Source organism: Macaca mulatta, chromosome 8 (assembly GCF_049350105.2).
Source record: "Macaca mulatta isolate MMU2019108-1 chromosome 8, T2T-MMU8v2.0, whole genome shotgun sequence".
In the NCBI taxonomy this organism is placed as follows: Eukaryota; Metazoa; Chordata; class Mammalia; order Primates; family Cercopithecidae; genus Macaca; species Macaca mulatta.
Genome location: NC_133413.1, coordinates 133,663,479 through 133,669,742, shown reverse-complemented (window position 1 = coordinate 133,669,742; position 6,264 = coordinate 133,663,479).

Sequence of the window (6,264 nt, the reverse complement as noted above, 5' to 3'; positions counted from 1 at the left end):
TAGGCCTGATAAAATTCTTCTCTGACGTTTGCTAGCTTTTAAATACATTTATTTGACAGAGCAAAAGAACCCTCTTCTGGTTGATTGTGACCTTGAATACAAAATAAAAGTTAGTAGTGATTAGTAGTTTACAGTGACCTTTTTTTCATTTTATTAACGAAGTCAATTTTTAAAACATTGTGGTAAAGCATGTATCACATACTATTTGCCATTATACCAGTTTTTAAGTATAAATTCAATGGCATTAATTATATTCACAATGCTGTACCACCTTCACCACTATTTCCAAAAGTTTTTCATCACTCCAAACAGAAACTCGGAACCATTAAGCAATAACTCCCCATTCCTTCCAGCCCCTGGTAACCTCTAATCTACTTTTTGTCTCTATGAATTTGTGTATTCTTGATATTTCAAAGAAGTAGAGTCCTACAATATTTGCCCTTTTGTGTCTGGCTTATTTCACTTACAGTTTTCAAGGTTCATCCATGTTGTAGCATATATCAAGACTTTGTTTCTTTTCATGGCTGAATTATGTTTTATTATGTATGTGTGTGTGTGTGTGTGTGTCTATACACATATGCACTTCCCCCCACACACATTTTGTTTATCCATGTATCTGTTGATGGAAACTTTTTTCCCACCTTTTGGCAATTGTGAATAATGCTGCAGTGAACATTGGCATACAAGGATCTGAGTACCCGTTTTCAGTTCTTTTGAGTATATCAAGGAGTAGTATTCCTGAATCATGTGGTATTCTGTGTTTAATTTGTTGAGGAACCACCAAACTCTTCCACAGTGCCAGGATGTTCTCTGAAGCATCTGTACCATTTTACATTCCACTAGCAATATACAAGCATTCCAGTTTCTCCACATTTTTGCCAACACCTTTTGTTTTCAGTTTTAAAAAGTCATTATAAGCCCAGTGTGATGGTCTGTGTCTGTAGTCCCAGCTACCAGGGAGGCTGAGGTGGGAGGATCACTTGAGTCTAGGTGTTTGAGGCCAGTGAGAGCAATACAGTGAGACCCCATTTCTAAAAATAAAAAAATAAAAATTATAGCCATCCTAGTAAGTATAAAGTAGTGTCTCATTGTGGTTTTGATGTGCATTTCCCTAATGAAGAATGATAATGTCATTAGGAAAATGCAAATCAAAACCACATCTTTTCACATAATTATTTATATATCTTCCTTTGAATATATTGAAAGTCTGTTCAATCCTTTGCCCAGTTTTTAATGGGGTTGCCTTTTTGTCGTTCAGTTTTAGCTCTTTATATGTTCTGGATGTTACAGCTTTATCAGATACAGATGCTTCTTGACTTAGAATGGAGTTCGTCCTGATAAACCCATTGTAAGTTAAAATTTTTATAAGTTGAAAATGCATTTAATACCCTGATGAACTCACCATAAACTTGAACTATCATAAATTATTATTTTTTAAGACGGAGTCTCACTCTGTCACCCAGGCTGGAGTGCAACCTCTGCCTCCTGGTTTCAAGCGATTCTCATGCCTCAGCCTCCCGAGTATCTGGGATTACAGGTCCCCGCCACCATGCCCAGCTAATTTTTATATTTTCAGTAGTGACGGGGTTTCACCATGTTGGCCAGACCGGTCTCAAACTCCTGACCTCAGGTAATCAACCCACCTTGGCCTCCCAAAGTGCTGGGATTACAGGCATGAGCCACTGCACCCAGCCACAATCATAAATTATAAATCCACGTGTTCCTCAGTTTACCATGGGGTTAGGTTACCATGGGATTATGTGTTAGTAAATCCATCTTAAGTTCATCATCATTTGGGGACTGTCTGTATTACGATTTGCAAATAAGTTGATCCTCATCATGGATTCTGTATATGCAAATTTGCCTATACATTAAAATGTATTTGTAACCCCCAAATCAGTACTCATAGTACTTTCTTGGTCATTCCTGCACATATACAGAATGGAAAAAAACATTGTGTTGCTCAGTGCACATGTTCCCAGCAAAGGTCAACCAAAGAGATGCTTTGCCTTGTTTCAGGTCTCATACTGTAGAGACCTGAGTATGTGTGTGTGTACATAGGAATTAAAAAGCATCCTTTTTGTAGTCTATTTATTACTGTGTTTTCCATATTTTTCTGCTTTCTGCAGTTTAAAATGGTCCCAAGTGTAGTGCTGAAGTGCTGTCAGTGTTTCTAAATATTAGAAGGCTGTCATGTACCCTATGGAGAAAATGTGTGTTAGATAAGCTTCATTCAGGCATGAGTTACAGTGCTGTTGGTCATGAGTTCAGTGTTAATGAATCAACAGTATTAAGTAAGGTGTCTTTAGGCTGGGCACGGTGGCTTATGCCTGTAATCCCAGCACTTTGGGAAGCCGAGGCTGGTGGATCACGAGGTCAGGAGATCGAGACCATCCTGGCTAACACGGTGAAACCCCATCTCTACTAAAAAGTTACAAAAAAATTAGCTGGGCGTGGTAGTGGGCACCTGTAGTCCTAGCTACTGGGGAGGCTGAGGCAGGAGAATGGCGAGAAACTGGGAGGCAGAGCTTTCAGTGAGCCAAGATCAAGCCACTGCACTCCACCTTGGGCAACAGAGTGAGACTCTGTCTCAAAAAAAAAGGGGGTCTTTAAACAGAAAAATATAAAACATGGTGATGTTTTGATTGTTTGATATATATTGTGACCAGAGGCTCGCAGGACCCTAACCCTCGGAGCATGTATTCAGGATTTGCTAATTCAGTGTGACTTTATAGAATGTAATAACTGAATAATGAGAACTATTTTTCTCATTCTATAGGCTGTATTTTCATTTTCTTGATAATGTCCTTTGATACACAAAAAGTTTTAAGTTTTCTGGAGCCCAGTTTATCTATTTTTGTTGTTGTTGCTTGTGTGCTTTTGGTGTCATATCTAAGAATCTATTACCAGGCTGGGTGCGGTGGCTCATACCTATAGTCCCAACGCTTTGGGAGGCCAAGGCAGGTGGATCACCTGAGGTCAGGAGTTCAAGACCAGCCTGGCCAACATGACAAAACCCCATCTCTTCAAATATAAAAAAATTAGCTGGATGTGATGGCACACTCCCGTAATCCCAGCTACTCAGTAGGCTAAGGCAGGAGAATCACTTGAACCCAGGAGGTGGAGGTTGCAGTGAGCTGAGATCACCACCGCACTCCAGCCTGGGTGATAAACCGAGACTCTGTCTCAGAAAAAAAAAAAAATTACCAAATTCAAGGTCATGAATAATTTTCTTCTAAGGGTTTTATGATTTTAGCTCTTATATTTAGGTCATTAATCCATTTTGAGTTAATTTCTTAATATGGTGTGAGGCAGGGGTCCAACTTCATTCTTTTGCATGTGGTAATCCAGTTGTCCCAGCATCATCTGTTGAAGCAATTATTCTTTCCCCCATTGAATGGACTTGGGACCCTTGTCAAAAACCAATTGGCTATAAATGTGTGAAGGTTTACCTCTGAACTCTTAGTTCTGTTCCATTGGTTGATATTTCTATCCTTATGCCAGTACCACATTGTTTTAATTAATGTAGCTCTGTGGTAAGCCCAAGCTGGAGAGGCCGTGTTTGGGATGTGTACAAACAAGGCAGAGAAGTCACTCTGCCTAGACACACAGAAGAAATGAGAGTACCTAAGGCGCTAGAATATGGGGCAGGCAGAACCAGCCAGTGACAGACATGGTTCTCCACGTCTTCATGAAGCTCTGCCATTTTGTTTTCAGGTGATATTTAACAACATGTCAAATAAAGTTGACTTTGAACTGATCTACTCACTACCTGGGACTTTGGACAAGTTACCGCTCAGATCCTATTAATATTTTTTGTTTGTTTGTTTTTTGTTTTTTGAGACGGAGTCTCGCTTTGTCGCCCAGGCTGGAGTGCAGTGGCGCGATCTCGGCTCACTGCAAGCTCCGCCTCCTGGGTTTACGCCATTCTCCTGCCTCAGCCTCCTGAGTAGCTGGGACTACAGGCGCCCGCCACCGCGCCCGGCTAATTTTTTGTATTTTTAGTAGAGACGGGGTTTCACCGTGGTCTCGATCTCCTGACCTTGTGATCCTCCCGCCTCGGCCTCCCAAAGTGCTGGGATTACAGGCGTGAGCCACCGCGCCCGGCCTAATATTTCCTTATCTGTAAAAATGGGAATAATAACATCTAAACTCAGATTATGAGAATAAATAAAAATAATAGGGTGCCCATAGCATGACCTCATTATAGATGCTCAATAAATGTTGGTTCTTTCCCTCCCCTACTTGTAGATAGGACATGAATTTCTGACTTAGAACTGAGAAGTGCTCCTCTGCTCCTTTTGCCATTTCCTGGTTCTCGCTCTCTCTTTTTTTGAGACGACGTTTCGCTCTTGTTGCCTAGGCTGGAGTGCAATGGTGCGATCTCAGCTCACCACAACCTCCTCCCGGGTTCAAGTGATTATCTGCCTAAGCCTCCCAAGAAGCTGGGATTACAGGCATGCGCCACCACGCCTGGCTAATTTTGTATTTTTAGTAGAGACAAGGTTTCTCCATGTTGGTCACACTGGTCTTGAACTCCCTATCTCAGGTGATTTGCCCGCCTCAGCCTCCCAAAAAGTGCTGGGATTACAGGCATGAGCCACCTTTCCCAGCTCCTTTCTTTTATTTACCCATTCACCCATCCATTCAACAGGATTTGGATCTCCATAAATCAAACACATTTATTGCAGTGGTCTGAGCTAATCCCTGACTGGGGGCTGAGTTGACAAGATTGAAAAAGACACCACCTCTAACCTCCAACAGTCCACACAGAGTGCTAAATGCCACCGTGGATAGATAGAAGCATGGAAGAATTACAGGAAAGAAGGATGGCTGCCTGGAGGAGGTGGTGGTTACCTTGTGATAGGGAACTCAGTCACCTCAATCAAAAATCAGATTTTTATAGATAAAAGTCTACAGAAACAGGTTTTAATTGCAACCACACAATTTTAGATACTTGCAGAATTCTAGTTTCCTAACACTGCCTAACACTTGGCATTTCCTTAGTGTATGAGGTGGATTTAACAGTTACAGAGCATATAATGCCCTTCTATTTTATTGGTTTACTTTTTTAAAATGACATTACCCTAGCACCTCTCTATCAAATGAGGCAGAGGTGTGTAACTTGGGGTCCCAGACCCCGGGTCCTCAGTAGTGATAGGAGTCTTTGAAGTGTTTTCATTATTGCCTGAGGTCCGATGCTGATCATATTTTACCTTTCTTCAGGCTTCCCAGGGCCCTAACAGCTGCTGCTTTGCTTTCAAGTGGAATTCTAATGTACAGTGAGGCAATGCTGGTAGACTTAGGCTGGGTAGAAGTTTGGATTGGCTGTTATATAGGATCTGGATTCTATTTTTTAAAGGAAAAATAAAATAATTATTAGTTAATAAATGCAGTTTTATACAGAAATCCTCCACAACTTTCAGGGAGAAACTGAAAGAGTCATTAGTGGTAAAAAGGCTGGAAACACCCGAGCCCAGGAATCCTGAGTCTAAAGGGCAAAGAACTACCTTTTATCCGTAAGCACCCTAACACTTCCTGTTTCAGCAGAAATATGGTTTTTTTTTTGTTTTTTCTTTTTATTTGAGACGGAGTTTCGCTCTGGTTGCCCAGGCTGGAGTGCAATGGTGTGATCTCGGCTCACCGCAATCTCCACCTGCCGAGTTCAAGGGATTCTCCTGCCTCAGCCTCCGAAGTAGCTGGGATTACAGGAATGCGCCACCACACCCTGCTAATTTTGTATTTTTAGTAGAGAAGGGGTTTCTCCATGTTTGCCAGGCTGGTCTCGAACTCCCGACCTCAGGTGATCCGCCGGCCTCAGCCTCCCAAAGTGCTAGGATTACAGGCGTGAGCCACCACTCCCGGCCAGAAAAATGTTTTAAACGGATCTTGATGAATTAATTCATCAGTAGCTAATACCTGGAGGCTGTTCAGGTGGAGCCTCCCACCCCAGGCTGCTGGATAAATGAGCTGGTTCTAGATTTTGGCAATAATTAGCAGAGAGATGGATTCTGACACCTAGGGGAGTGGATTAGGTGAGTTTGTGGAGGAAAAAGTTGGGTTGAAGAAAGAAGGATGAACCTGGTTAACATGAAGGAACCCCTCTCTACTGAAAATACAAAAAGATAGCTGGGTGTGGTGGCCCGCGGGAGGCTGAGGTGGGAGGATGGCTTGAGCCCAGGAGGTTGAGGATGTAGTGAGTCGAAATCGCGCTTCTGCACTCTGGCCTGGGCGACAGAACGAGGCCCTGTCTCAGAAATAAAC